This window comes from Pipra filicauda, unplaced genomic scaffold (genome assembly GCF_003945595.2).
Source record: "Pipra filicauda isolate LSUMZ 115617 unplaced genomic scaffold, ASM394559v2 scaffold38_size3968069_pilon, whole genome shotgun sequence".
In the NCBI taxonomy this organism is placed as follows: Eukaryota; Metazoa; Chordata; class Aves; order Passeriformes; family Pipridae; genus Pipra; species Pipra filicauda.
Genome location: NW_024104520.1, coordinates 1,523,312 through 1,539,397, shown reverse-complemented (window position 1 = coordinate 1,539,397; position 16,086 = coordinate 1,523,312).

The following is a 16,086-nucleotide window of genomic DNA, read 5'->3' as shown; positions in this document are numbered from 1 at the left end:
TAGTTAGTGCAAGTGGTAGTTTGTGATAGGTTACCTGGAACTCCCTGTGCTTCTGGCTCTTTGATATACCGCTGTATTTTGCCCTATTGTCTATTTCCAGAGATAGTTACTTAATACAGAATCTCAGAATGATGATACAGTGCCTATCGTGGGAAGGTCAAAGCACTTTCATAAAGCCACAAATTCCCTTGTTTAGAGTGAAAATTGAGTCACAAAGATGTGTAATGACTTGCATCAAATATTTCAGTTTTCACTGATTGCTGAAGTTCAGATCTTCTAAGTCACGTCTTACTGGTTGCCTGATAGATTGCTCCAGAAGACCTGTAACGTGTACTTAGTATGTCAGACAATGCTCTGCTGAAACAATATGAAATGGGAAATGGAACCACTGGAACCTTGTCCTTTACTGACAGCTATTCCTCCCTCCCAACTCAAATGTTCTGAGTCCTACTAAAACATGTTGTGTCCTTACCAGGTACCTCCTCTGCAGGTACCTTGTACCCACCACTTCTTGCCTGATATGCTGGAGTAGAAGCACTGCCTGCACTGGGTAGCAGAGACTGCAGTATAGCATCACCAGTCAACCAATTTGATTTTTTTTCAAACATAATAATCTGATAAGAGTTGTTATCACTTAGGGCTAAGTTTACAAAACTGCAGCTAGTAGGACTCTGAATGAAGGACAGTAATCTATGCATAGCAGAGAAGACAACATAGCTGGTGCTTTTTCTCCTTTGGGATCTTAGTCCACCATTCAGCAGAGCAAGGAGCTGAATCCAATTTTTTTTACTTCAAGTTGACCACAGTAGGTGCTGCAACTCCACTGTAATAGAACAGCTTGGTATGTCAACAGGGCCAAGTATACTGCTTCTTAGCCAAGTCAAGTGGGATAGTGTCAGTGCCCTAAATGCATTCCCCTCTCTCCTGGAGATTTGGCTACTTAATTAGATAATGCAGACAACTAGTTTTGAGGCACTTCAGGCCTCCAGTAGCTTTGGGCCTCAATGTCTGCTGGCCTTGCAGCCACTCACTAAAAAGCTGGAAGAAACCAGGTACTTCTCAAGCTGCCACCATCTTTTCAGAGATGCATTTAACCTGAGTCTGTTGTGCTTGGTCCTGGCCTGAGCCATGTTGCAACCACACTTGCATCTGGCCACATACCCTTGTCGATCCTGACCATGGTTTCTGGCTTGAGCTCAGCCTTGGTTAGTGACCTGAACTGTTAACCTGCCTTGCCTGTCTTTTTTGGGTATTGTGGGACATGGCCCCTGTCAGTAAGTTGGCCCCTTGCCTGCCTGCCTGCCTGTCACCCTCAGCTCCTGGCTCACTGTCCTCTTTCAGAGCAATGCTGGCCCTTGCTGCTCCCCAACACCCAGCCCCATAGCATAGCTCAGGTTACGTGTCTACACTGCTGCTGATTGTGGTGCTGGGCTGGTCAGAGCTTGTTTAGGTGTCTCTGCATGCCACTGCTCTTCCCTGAACAAGCAACTGGTTCTCTTAGCACCTGCTTAGAGTTGCTCTGTGGAACACAGCCCTTAACTAGTCTCTCATCTATTTCAAAATACTGTGTTCATGTTTTTTCCACTTCAAGCAGTGCACCGTATTTGCAGACAAAATTTTGGTGTTGATGACACCAGAAAAGTGCCTGAAGTTAAAAGAATACATTTTGACTACAGCTGGATTATTGCCATGATTGCTTGAGGCACCTTAGATCGTTGCACAGTATTTATATGGTGTGAAGTAGTTTTTCTTCAACAGAGCTTTACAGGAACAGGTGTGTGGGAGGGAGAAGAACGCTGGCAGCCAGGCCAACCATCAGGAGCGCAGCCCAGGCATTGCCTTTGGAAGACACATGTGGCTTGCACCCACTAAGTTTTACATAACCTAAATTAGGGTGGATCACTGGGTACTCATTTGCTCATACAACTGCCAGAAAATGTTCCTTTCATCTAGACAAAGATGAGGCTGCAAGAATTCAGCGCCTCAAAGTAGGCCTTTTCAGCATAACCTAAAGCAATTCACTAAGTGCTTCATTATGTACAAGACTTTAGTATAAATGGATTTTTCCTTCTGTCTAATTGTATCATATATTTCCATGGTCTTAGAAAAGCATTGGGGTTGTAGATGCTGAAAGATGATGAAACTCCTCTTGGAGAGAGAACAGAGATGATTCAAATAGGGCTTCTGGAGAAGCTTGTACTAGCTCCCTGTCCCCGACTTTTCTTACGTACCATTTCAGAACCAAAGAGATTTTAGGAAAATTTCATGACATCTCTCTTTTGATTAGGAATAAAATGACTGACAAAGATGTTCTGACAACAGACATTGGTCCTAGGCTCAACCAGGTGCCTACTTCTTTCTGTCGCTGTCTAGCACTCTTCCATAACACTTTTCCTTTTGTTAACATTTCACACTAGACTGCTTGTCTACAAAGGAGATATAAATACATTTTTCACTTTCTAGCTAAAAGCAGAATATGATAATTACCTTTTGTATCTGTCTGTTCCTCTGTTACTAATGAGACAGTGAGTTTCCATTATTTGCAAGTCAGTCAAATCAAGATGGTCCACAGGAAAAAAAGTCTTCTTGCTACAATTTGGTTCCTCATACTTCTCTTGAAGTAGTGGGGGGTGGGGGGGAAGGGGGTGGCCAAAGGTTGACTCTTTTAACTAACATTAAGAAGTTTCAAGTTCTGTTTTCTCACATTTTTTTTATAAGCTGTTACAAGATGAGCGAATACGAATAACACTACTGTATATAGTCCTTTTTCCTCCTGTATACAGTCTTTTTTCCATGTTTCCAACATCTGATGCTTTGGATGTTGTGGGGTGTGTAGATAGTGAAATATCTTGCAATGTCAAAAATTTGGAATTGCCAAAGCAACAGTTGTCTTAAAGAGCATTTCTTCCATGTGCTAGTTAAGATGGGCTGAGTAGCTTGAAGAGTCAGCCACTGACTGAGAATTTGAGCTCATGAAGCAATAGATTCTTGATGGGATTAGTGGTACATGTGCATCTTCCCAGCTCATTACTTGCAGTTTTCTCTTAGGGCATATCACAAAAAAATCTCATTGCAAAACAAACAAAACCTGAAATATGATCGCTGTTTAGTATTTAATGGCCTGATACACCAATTGTGTCTAGTATTTTTTGGTAAGAAATCTCAAATAGTGGTTTCAGTGGTTAGAAACTAAGGTAACAGACAGATACAGAGGAGCAGTGAACCTTGCAATTGGCCAAATAGCAATATAATTAGTATGTAAGTAAGGAATAATTCTAGATTCTTTGAAGTGCATTCTATACCGTAAACTTGTCAAGCAAGTTGTTAATAGACATTATGCTCATTTTGAGAGAAGGAAAAACTAAGATTCTTATTAAAAATGGAAAGAGAGGGACTGTTAAGAGGATAATATGTAGAGCCAGATAGGATAAAGCCATGACATTTTCAAGACCTGCAGTAGGATGTCTGACATACCTTTAAGAGCTGTGAGTGCAAACATCCATCAAACTGAGAGGCAATACAAATCTGAGCATAGTGAAATAATCTGGATAAGCCTCAGAAAACCTTCAGGGTTCTTTGCAGTTCGTGATGGAGTTCATAAAGGCAGGGTTTAGTGCAAGCAAGGTTTCTCTGATGAAGAAAATATGCTGTTTTTTTCAAACAATGGAGATAGTCAAGTAAGACCTGATTACATAACATAGTCATCTGGTCAGAAAAGGTTGCTTCCTGCTAGGATGGAAAATAAATCAAGACTTTTTAATACAAAAATATCCCCCAAGAGCTTCTGGCATATCTCTGGGATGCACTGGCATCTTCGTCTTGCTGATGTTCCAATAGTACCTAAAAACCTCAATCAAATAACAATTTAAATAGCCACTTCCAGTCACAGATACTTGCAATATGTAACCTGGCTGGAACTGAAATGAAGGCAGTCCTTAATGCTGGTCTGTTATCATAAGGCCCCTGCTGGGAACATTTTTTGGTGATACCTGTCACCTTATCTTACCTTTAATAAGAGAAAGTTATCTGCTCACAAAATCTGGATTTTATTGTTTGACTGTCAAGTTTGTAACCTTAACTTCATTATTTGGCATTAAACTGCTAAAGCACATCAACAGAGTAGAATGCACTGAAGTTGCAGAAAAACAAGAAAAAGGATGGCAAGACAGAACATATGTAGGTGGTTTACTTTGCTTGTACAGAAATTATAGCTGCAGAAACTGCAGGTGGCTCACTTGGCTCCTGCAGGATTTAATGGGATAGTGTGATGGAGTCATATATAACTACTGACTTTAATGTTGCTGCAGGCTAGTTTAGATGCTGGTTGGTTGAAAGGCGCCATAGCAAACCATTATCCACACTGGTAGCTGCAAGTTCCATATGGGTTCGGAAGAATAAGTCAGTGTTAGCCTAAATCAGGCAGGCATAAAGAGCTTCTTCTATCCTTAGAACATCTTTAGGCATCCAAAATTATTAACATTTGTTTAAAACAAACAAACCAACAAAGGCTACATTTGTGTCATAATTTGTTCCAGCATCTCAATTCCAGAAAGGAGTACCATTTTAACTGGAGCAGACGTTTACAAGACATTACTAAATAGGTACAGATTAAGGCAACAGTTGCTTAAAATTGTGGACAAGTGAAGGACTATATATTTGGACATTTGAGGGGAGCTGTGCTAATTATTATTTGCTGAGTGTGTGTCGCAAGTACAGTAAATTCTTGTTTCTCCTTTTTAAAAACTTCATACCTCAACAAAAGATAAAAACTTCTATTGTCAGCTTTTGCTTAAAAAAGAAGCAGGAAGTTCTATGATTAAAGGAACATGAGTGTATGTGAGAGAAGGAGGAAATGAGAGTTTCAGAAGCAAAGAGCTGACAGTAGGGATTTACACAAACCTTTTGTGTGACCTCCAGAGAGATCCCAGTGAAAAACATGCAACAGCTCACTGCTGTGGCCTGCAAATTTTAGAAATTTTTAGTTCCTGTAGTGACTAAAAATTCTCTCAGAGAGAAGGTTATAGTATAGTTTCCCTTGAAAGCCTCCTCTGTATTCCCCTCCCACCAGCTACTCTATCTTGCAATATAAAGATGGGACATGCACACAACACAGACACAAGCAACCTCTGTTGTCTGTTACTTAACTGCTATGTCCTGATGAGCCAACCAGTCAAGAGGAAAAACTGACATCACTGGGGACTAAGGTACTTTCTTCAGATGTGAGGTCCACAAGAGTGACCTGCTCTGTTCTGACTCCAGTCCTGTGCATTTTGGTGAAGCGTATCTTCTGGAAAACTAGCAGCATATGATCCAGCAGTTGTCAAGAGATGATGACTCTTCCACTTTCCACGACAGCGTTATCTAGTAGAGGTCAAACAAGAATGAAACTCTGAAGACCCGAGAGAGTCAACAGATTTCTGGTTTTTTGTTGTTCAGGCAGATCAACCATGGGAATAGAGTTCTTAAAAGATTTTATGTTTTCTCCCACAAATTACAAAGTATGGTTTCTGGCCAGAAGTTGTTGGTACTGCCAGCCCTCTCAGCTGTACTAAGGGAACCAAGGGCATGGGCAGTCCAGAAGCTTTTATGTCAGGATGTTGCTTTTTCAGTCACTGACTGAAGGATATATGTTGGGCTATGTACCATTCCCGATGCATGGTTTCAAATTCAGGTCCTCCCTTCAGTTCCTGATCTTTGGCTATTTCTTGAGGCATGTATCCACAATTCCCTAAAGACAGATTTAAAACAAGCTGTCTGTGATCTGAGATATACTGAACCATCCAAATGAGGTAGTTCATTTTACCCAGAACCCACACCTTATCCCTCTGCTTCTTAGCCAAGTTTATTAGTTTGGGCTCAGTGCAGTCCCAAACTCAGGCAGTTGTGTGATTCCCAGTTTGGAGTTAGCCTCCAAACTCCAGCAAGCTTGGAGTGTAGAAAGAGCTCACTCATGTCAACCTACACTATTGCATGCTGATATACCTTTGAGTGTTTTCAGGTCAACTTCAAGACTTCTCTTCACTTAAGTGCAATGAGTATGCAGGCAGTGTGAAGCATTTGTCCAGCCCCTGACTATACATGTTGTAGGCTACTGTACCACTTTCCATTTCTTCGTAATTGTTGGAAGACAGGCACAGAAACCGTACATCATGGTACATTGGTGGTCTTCTCCATGCTCCTGGTTACATGTTCATAGATGATATTAGATCTTGTTTCAGCACACCTTGGGAACTCATGTTAAATTTGTTGGCAATGGCCACAGCTCCTGAAGCCTTTTCAGTCATTTTCTATCATCTAGATGTTTATTCTGTAGCATAGATTATTCATTTCCAACTGTGTAACTTCCACTGCATTAAAACATTTGATTTCCTTAGGACAGCATACCATTATAGGAATCAAGACCAGTCAGAAGCCTTCCTAAGCTTGTATCTTCTAAAAGACCACCTGTGGAGAAAAACTTCTATAACTGCATTTCTTCTCCCCCTATGGAAGTTTGCAAAATTCACCGAAATTTCCAGTCTGGAATTATGTACATCCTGACCACCCAGCTTCCGCTGTTTCCAGTCCCCACTGCTACATAGATGGGCAAGGCACTGGACTGAGACTGGATTGTGGTTGAATTTTTTAAAGGTAGGAGCAACATTTAAAAGCAAGCAGCTCTGGAGTTGTCAACTCTGCTAATTTACCAAGCCCCTGGACATTCAGATACTTACATTCTTCCTGAATACCAAACTGGCCGAATTTGGAAACAAAAAAAGCAGTTATGAGTCTCACTGGAGGTTAGATGGAATTCTGAAAGGATGTACCGCATATTCCACAAAGAAAAGGCCAAGCTCATTCCCTTGCCTTAATTCATTTGACCATTTTTCCTATTGTCTGCCTGTAATGAAAGAACTTTTTCCTGCTCTCTTCAACCATCGTTTGAAAAGGATTGTAGAACTTCAGACAATTCACCTGGCTATGTAGCCATTGCTGTTACTGGAGGAGATTTAAAAAGTAAACGGCTGTCATACACAGACTTATCACAAAAATCAGGCTGATTATCATATAGGCTTACCCCAGGCAGATAGTAACAATCTTATAATTACAAATTTCAAGGACTTTCTGTCTCTCAGATCTAGCATGTTCTGTCTGTATAAGAGAAGAAACACCAACATTGTGAAGTACTACCCTGCTGCATCTTATCAGGAAGGGAAGAAATTTGATTTTAAAAAAGAAAACTCAGAAAACTTTTGGCACATATTTTGTTGTCTCATTTTACTTTCCTTTTAATGGCTCATATTAAAGGACCCAAATTTATCCCCAAGGCAGAATTTAATCATCGATTCCAACTAGAACAGGATGGATCCTACCTCAGATAACAAAATGCCTCTGGGGGAGGGGCTCCTTTGTTGTTGCTGGGTTATTTTTTAATGTGTTTATTACCCTTGGAGTTTAAGACCCGAGCTGGTAATCTCCAAAGCAAAGCAGCTACTGTGATCCCAAGCGAAGGAGGTGCTGTAACACTGTTATCCAGTATTGTGCAACCGCTGTGTACTGCGCTGCGCAGAACACTTCCATCTCCTCCAGACATCAACTTCCACGAGATGTAGTCTTTCTAAATGATACTAGCAGTTGTACAGAACAACCAGGAGAGTAGAGGAGCTGAACCAAGTTCTCAGTATGGCTTTTCTCACATGTGCGTGTTGCTCTAGGAAGACACCTTTTGCAAGTGAAAATGTGGCCCTCATCATGGGTGGGTTTAAAAGCACTGACTGACCTTGATTTTTCTATCAAACTTTGACATTTGAGCACTGTATAAAGTTAGTATCTCCAGAGGATGATGTGTTTTCCTAACAATTAACTTTTGCCTAAATCAGAGGGGTTTAGGCCACAGGGGATTGACAAACTAGCCAAGTCCAGAATTGAAAACTAGTTTAAGCTACAATGCTGAAGTAAATGTGGCAATCAGGAAAAAAGCATGGTAGGTCAGGACAATGTGTCCTGCACATTCTTAGTGCTCTGCTTCACTGTGGAGACCCCACCAAATGCTGGATGTTGTACCAAAGGCTGTGCAGGGGAAACAACTAGTGGAACATGGTAGAGGAACCTGGCAAACTGAGCATCAGAGAGAAAGTATAGAAAGGGGAGGGTGGAGGTGCAGAGAGCAAAACCCTGTAACCAGCAGTCCTGTCCACTGCTGCTGGCTGACTGATTGTCAGCTTCTGTCCTGCACACGTGAAAGTGCTGCACAGTGTTTGACACCAGAGAGATTAAACCTCCTGCATGCAAGGGGATAGACACAGGAAAGACAGCTGGTGAGGCCTAATGAAGTTTCCAGAAAAAGCCACGCGGCTGAGTCTGCCTCAAGATTTCCATTTACACCAATCTGAAAGATAAGACTTTGGGTTTGGTTTGTATTGATTAAATTCAGGCTCTAATTTTACACAACTCATAGAGAGAGAGTAATTGCATTTTGTTGTCTTTTCCAGATAGAGATTTAGCTGCTTTGTCAGAGTGAATATTCTTTTATTGATTTCCTGCATTTACTGTGGGTTTAATATTACTGATCTACAGTATGACTCAAAGACTCTTTTACTCCTCTGTTAAGGAAGTCAGCTAACTTCAACATTTTCAAAATTAACATTTAATTGACTTCCTAATTCTGCATTTGTGCAACAGAGTCACACAGTGTGTGTTTCTGCATTAAGGAATTCACATCAGTGCTGGATCATGTTCTCCACTAGATGGTAATGTTGTTTCAGATGGTTTGTGTTGAAAGGAGCTTCTCTGCCAACGACTCCAAAAGAAAGTGAAAGCCATGAGATTTATCCAAGAAATTTCCTTTGGATTATTTGGAGAAGAAAATACTTTCCATTTATTAGAGGCTCATTTTTGTTTTGAAAAGGTTTTGATGAAAACTTTGTATGTACTGTAATTATTAGGATCATGGAAGTCTTAGTTGATGAAACAAGTTTGAAGAAGTCTGGAAACAACAAATTAATTAACAGAGAATGCAGAAGACAAGCAGAGTGATCTCTGCTTTATGCTATCTGATACCCATCATTGTTGCTGAGTGACTCAAAATCCTTCAGTTGTTTTTAGCCACGGTTTTGCTGGGAAGTAGAAAAGTACTATTCTCCTCCTCCTTTTATGGCAAAGGAGACAGAGAAGCAAAAAACCATTTGTGCAGTGGTACTAGAAAACCTCACTAGCTCCCTGGGGACATGGGGCAAACCAGCAGCTGCGCTCCTCTTCATCTGCTCCCCCTGGCTCAGCTGGGCCAGACTGGCATATTCAGCCAAAGCCCAGACCACGATGTATGGGCAGGGGAGGCTGTGGGCAGGCCCTGCAGCCTGTCACAGCCACGCTCACAGGTCCCCACGGCTCTCTGCAGTGCTGGTGGTGCTGCTACAGGAGAGATAGAGGGTGGCACTGCCTGGTAGCTTGTAGTAAAGTGAGTCCACTGCAGTAAAAAACAGATCAGGAAACAGGTACATTACTATTCACAGTGAATGTGGGTTGTAGCTAAGACCAAAGAGCAGCCCTTGTCACACTAACATATTTTAATTTATTTGAATTCAGCAAAACACAACCACTATGAAACAAAAAGGCACCAGCTTGTCCCACAAGGAGAAACACAATTCCTGTATGTCCTGCAATCAAACAGCTGCAAGCTTGCTCCCAGGCAGTATCTTAGGCCAGTGCAGCTCTGGAAAATGTTTTAATAAGTCTTTAAATAGCATGTAGCATTAAAGCCAAATACAGTTTTCACCTTAGAAACCTAAGATTTCTGGCTTCTCTGTTAGGTTTTGTCATGAAATTCAATGGAATCCTTAACATTAAATTTTACCACAATGTGCTGACAGATCTAAACTGATATATTCCAAATACTAACCTAAAATTAGCTCAGTCTGGTTTTTATAGGTGATCCAACAATGTTACAAATCAAAAGCAAATTTATGCTGTTTGCAAACAATAACATGCTCTCCACTGACACTGTCTGAGAACATCATCATTTAACTTAGGTCAAGTAAGAGAGTCCTTGTCAACACTGGATCCTCTGATCACATGAGACTCGATTACTTATACTTCAAAGTTCATCCATGCTAGTTTTATTTTTAGTAATAAAGTGAAGTTTAAAAAAAGACACTTCACCTTTCACTTGGAACAAGAGAGTAAGAAAGATACCACCAGGGAAAATTCAACAGAGATTCAATTTAAAGTAAAAATTCCTAATTTTAATAGTTCTGCAATATGATCCTATTACTTGTTGTTAAAGGATTATTCAGGCCTTGGCTACAGAGATGGTTATGGCTGTATTATTTCCAGTGATGGAAAGGCACCATTTGGATTGAGAGAGAAAAAGCTAATGCTTCAGCTTCAAGTTTGGGTTAGTATTCCTTATTTTTTGCCATGGACATATGGATAACTGCTGTTTTTGCTTTTAATCAGAGAAACAGGTTTATCCCACTCTCAAAAGACATGAGATGAATCTCACACTCAGAGAAGTCTTTGCAGGCACTTCTAAGAGCACTGTCCTGTTGCCAATTGCTGTGCCCCTGCCTTATCTAGAGAGGCAAAATTTGCAATAAGTAATAGTTTTAATCAGAGCTAACACATCTGATGTCCTTTGGGCTCAGATTGTATTCATCTGTCCAGACAGAAAGCTGCAACATTGGAACTGAATTAAGTTAGACATCCCATGCACACCACCCTGAATGCTTGTTTTGGCCCACCCACCAAAGCCACCTTCTCATGGCTGTATTTATTTCAGTCTCCAACTGAGTAGCAACCACACAAGTCAGAAAGACCTTAGTTTAAAAAGGTAGAGGTGTTGTTAATTCTAAAGATGTTAAATGGTGCTGTCTCCACAAAAACTGCCACTGGTTTCTACTGGAGTATTGTTTCAGAAAGGAGTAAGTGCAGACCTCAAGGCTGACCAGCTTTGCCTGAGAAGAAGGATGAATCCATCCTGGTTATCCAGTTACTGCCACATCTCAGCATATATTTTGATTTTATCACACTCTTCTGTCACAAAAGAGATAATCTAAAGCTTAACAAGATAATTTAAAATTCATATTATATTGTTATGACCCTTACAACACTCTTGAGCCTCAAGCTACATAGAGAGGTAGTTACTTCACGTTGCAGATCACCTGGACACAGAGAGAGAGCAGCCTGTCTGACACTCTTTGCAGAACAGGCCCTTAGAAAAACCTCTGGGCAACCTGTCTTCTACACACAATACAAATTTCTGTCCATACTTGGTGACAGCTCAGTAACCCACAAGGCCTATTCAACATTACACAATGCATGTGCCTGACTGTTGGCAGAGCAACCTAAATGTGCTTTTTCCAGAGAAAACATATAATAGATCTGGAAAGTCTCTTTTTTCTTCCTTTTTTCCTAATTTGCACCTGCTGTTGTATCTTGTTCTGGGGCATCAGAACATCTTGGGAGTCAGACTCCCACAGATGAGGATGACACTTGAACCTCACAATTTTCTTCTGAGACAGGTTTGAGGGGCAGAACCTCTTTCACAGCGCTGACACATGGCACAGCTGCTGGGTCACTGCTCAGTCTGTAGATACACGAAGAGAAAAAGGTCTGAAAATGTAGATGTTTTTGTTTAAGTTGAAATGTATGGGATGTTTGTGTCATATTGCACTCTTACTATGCTCATAATCTTTCAATATTAAGAAATTACTTTAATAATGGTTGTTGTAGTTTGATAATCAAAAAAATCTTACCTAGAAAAAAATTCTTATTTTCCACTTATCATCTCAAATTAAAATCCAGCAATTTTGCATATCTCTGTTAGCAAAGAACTAGTTAGAAAACATTATTCCATTTCTCTGGTCTTCTATAGAGCTTTTCATCTGCAGATTTTTCAAGGGCTTTAAAGAAGAGTCCCATTTTTCTTTTCTCTTTATAAGCACCGTAGTGGAAACATAATGAGTTTAAACGTTTCTTTTTGGGCTCTTCCTGCTCTGCAAAACTAGAGGCAGAAGGGAGATGGATGCTAGAGAGCCCTTAGCCCCACTCAGACACTTTAACCCTGAAATAGCCCTGCCTTTCCTGAGTGTAAACTCCTAGTCTAAGTGCAGAGCACAGTGGCACTGAGCCAGGACAAAGAAGCTGAACTGCAGTAGCAGAAAACATTTAAAGTTATTGCTGGGCTGGGGGGCTGTGCATAGTGCTGGGACAAGTGGATAAGCTACAGTCTGCTTGCCACCCAAGCCTTTAAGAAGTACTTTTCACTTTTAGCTATGTATTAGATGTACTTTTCACTTTTAGCTATGTATTAGATGTCTGAACTATATGCTCTAAATGGACCACGATTAAACATGTATCTTAACCTTTAGAAAGCTGTTCTTCTAAGAGTGAGCACTAAAATTAAATTGCTACAGATCTATATTGCTGCTTGATCTACACTGCAGTCATTCCTATTTTTAGCAAAAAGTGATTAACTTCCTTTGTCCAAATTAATGTATTTCTATAAAAAAACAACCAGGGACACTGAGACTAATGCTTTTTCCCATGCAACAAGGAAATATATGCAGCACCAGTGAGCAGTGAGAGGCAGGGCAGGGCACCCCTGGACAGCAAACCCCCTTTGCCTGGTGTGGAGCTGCCATGACTGGCCAGGGAGGTGTGAGCAGGGCAGGGCCAGGGTGAGGGGCCACAGGAGCCCAGCTTTGTCATGCAGTGCCTGCCAAAAATCCCTAGCTTTGTCTTCAGTGTGAGCAGGGCTAGCGGGTACAGAGGAGAGTAACTCTTAAGGCCAGAGAGGGCCTTGGGAAAAGCATCAACATGTGAGAGCCACTGGGCACAACTGGGACATGACTGGAATTGATTTAAACAGTCTGATCTCCTGGATTATTCTCCTGTGTCACTGCCTGTTCATCCTGGAGGGACACTGTCTCAGAGCACAGCAAGCACAGCCTGAATGGGTGAGAGGATACACCCTATCCATAACCTTCTGTGCAGAGCTCTAGAAAAGGCAAATGGCTGGAGCTCAGATCACTTTGCTGAGAACAAGTGTGGTGAGAACCTGTGCTGCCTCCCTACAAGTGACTGTGCAGAGTCCAGGGTGAGTATGACACAAATAAAATTTCTTGGGCCATTCATGGAACTGGAAAAGGAACCATGGCCTAACATAACCTCGTGTCTTGGCTTCCCACAGGCTAACACCTGTTTCTGGAGGACTTTACAGCTGAAGCAGAGCTCTCTGCTCCTGCTCTGCATTTCTACCCATACATAGAGGTGTCTGCTTGCGCTCCCATCATTGGTGTGTGGGACAGTTAGACAGATACATCCCAAGTCTCCATGGATCACTGGAGCAGCATGGCTGGCCAGCTGCAACACATTTCTACAAAAGATGCTGAAAAACTGCTCCCACAGTTCCTACCCCCGGGGCCTGCTTGCTTCACCTGTTTTGAGCCTCTTCAGCAAGGTGACCGCTCAGCAGCAGGTAAAAGAGATGAAGCTGAGCTGAATACCTCACCTGTAGCACCTGTGTGCTTTGGAAATGTAAGCAGAATTGAGGGAAGAAAGCTTGTATGGGCAAAAGGAGGGCTAACAAAGCAGGACAGCAGTATTGAAATTGGTATAGGCTGTTGTGGCAAACCTCCTGCAGAAGATCTGGAAGGGGCTAAACTATGTATGTAAGTTGACTTTTCGATGTCATTAGATGACAGTCAGTAGGGCTATGAGTAAATACCAATGCTGATTAGGAAAATAAATGTGTAAATTTGATGTCCAGAGATTTTAAGGAAAAATGTGCTGATGATTGAACAGGTACTCTTTCTCTGATCTTTTTGAACCTAATATCCAAATAGAGAGGAAGTATTAGAGCAAAACCAGGATTTCCTCCTAGTAAACTCAGTAAACTCATTTCCTTCTTTTAGTCTAATTAGATTGTCCTAAGTGATGTCATCCTTTTTTTAAGTTACTGAGAATTTAAAGAAAAAAAGGACAGAAAATGAAAAAGAGATGAGGAAAAGCAAGAGCATGTGTAATTGCATTGCCTTTGTGGTATGAAAACGTGCAGCCAGAAGTGGCTCATGGATAGAGTTGTACCAGTGCCTGGGCTGTCCTTCTGTGCCTGCTTAGAGCAGCTGGTGCACAATGAGTTTGGATTACTTTCCATGCATACTTGTTTGTATCCACTAATGAAAATCGAGCCTAAAATATTGCATTTCTTCAGCTATGTCTTCTTAATTTAGACACTGCCATCCACCTGATCCCACTGTGGATTTCACCTTACTCTAATTTTCACTTTTCTTTTTTTTTTTCAGAGCTTCCTGTTCATCCAAAGTCTCAGTTATTGATGGTCTGTCTCTAATATTTTACTTGTAGACTCAGCAAAGTTTTTTATTCTCAAGAATCTGAAAATTAAGTAGAATACTTTTCCCCCCTCTGCTGTCCCCTTTACATTTAGAGCAGTGACCAACACAGATTTTAAAATTACGCTTCTGGGTTTTTTTTTTCGTAGATATGCTGGCTTGTGCAATGTGCCACTGGGAGAGGGGTTAAGGGAACAGGGGCTTATCCTTCTGGAAGAGATCACAGCACAGGAGACCTCGAGCCAGATCCAGAAGGCGAGGTAGGGCAGGCTAAAATTGTGGAAGGTTTGCGCTTGAATTGGACCACTGTGACCCACCAGCAGGTGTGGCTGGAGTTTATGGAAGTAGTGCCTTTTCTATTGGGAGCACCAGCAGAATACAAATGAGGGAAAATTGGCAGGAAGGGTATGCTGGGGGCAAAGCCAAGAAATCATATCCGCCCGGAGCTGCACATTCTGGGCCAAGTGTCAGAAACTGTCCCGGAGGGTCAGGCAGCCCCAGCAGCTCCACATTGCTTCATGAGATTGGCAGTCACTTGGCAACAGCCCGCATCCTTCCGTGTCCTCTCCTATGGCCGGGGCTTGGGCTGCGGGAGAGAGGCGGCCTCTGAAGGCAGGGAGACTGCGGGTCATCCCAGGCTGCAGCTGGTGCTGAAATCGGACTGGAAAGGTCACTGTGTAGCTTCCTGAACACGTCACAGAAGCAGGGCTGGCAAAGGACACACGCACCGCAGCAGCAGACCTTGAACCCTTGTGCAAATTTACCAGGGGATATGGAAAAGCAAACACAGAGGAGCCCAGAGCCAGCCATGGCGATTAAAGCTAACTCTGAAGAGCAGTTTTTAACTAGAGCTGGTCGTGAATTTTGCAGCCAAATGTCTTTCATCAGATATTGCCTGCTCTGATCAGGCTTGAGACTTTTTCACTGGTATGTGTATGTATTGAACAAATCTTTTTCCTTCTCTCTTTTCTTTTCTTGAAAAATCATGAATGAAGTCACTGGTAAATAAAAATGAGTGACTATTAGGATAACTAGGTTGAGATGACATTGAGGAATTTGTGTTCTTATCAATGTAAGTTAAGAACTTTGTGAAGAATTTTGATTACTCTGGAGATACCACCTTTTTCATTGGTGTTTTGGTAGTTCCAGTCTTGGTGAACCCAGAGGTGAGAAGTTTAGCAAAAATTTTCTTGAAGATTTTTACTTCTCTGTTTTCAATATCCAGCATAATTTCCCCCTCCTTTTAGCTTAAATTGACAGTTACTTTTACTTACACTTTTTGAAAGGCTAGGCAGTAAAATTTATTTATAATGCCATTAATTAATAAATAATTAGGTGTGTGCATTATTTATTTTGCACATTACAATAGTCTATTTGGCTGATGCCACTACCCATTTGTTGGCTGATGCCCATCTCTGAAAATGAGCTTCTAAATGTCAATAATTCCAAATCTGTCTGTTTCCAACAGCCTGCCTGATGAAAGATTGTATTTTGGTTAGATGGATAGTTTATTCCTGGACTGATAAGCTCTAGGCTTGGTGCAATCACTCTGCAAAGTTCTTGACATGAAAGCTATGTGTGTGCTCTACATGGTTTCTTTTGATGGCTTGGTTAGCTCACCGCAACATTACTAGAGAACTTTGTGACAATATCAAATACAAAATATATCTCCCACTTCTCCTCTGAGAGAAATTAATTCTGTAGATTGCTAGGAGGGAAGCTTGGTCACTCCACAAAGGACATTGACTTCTATTTT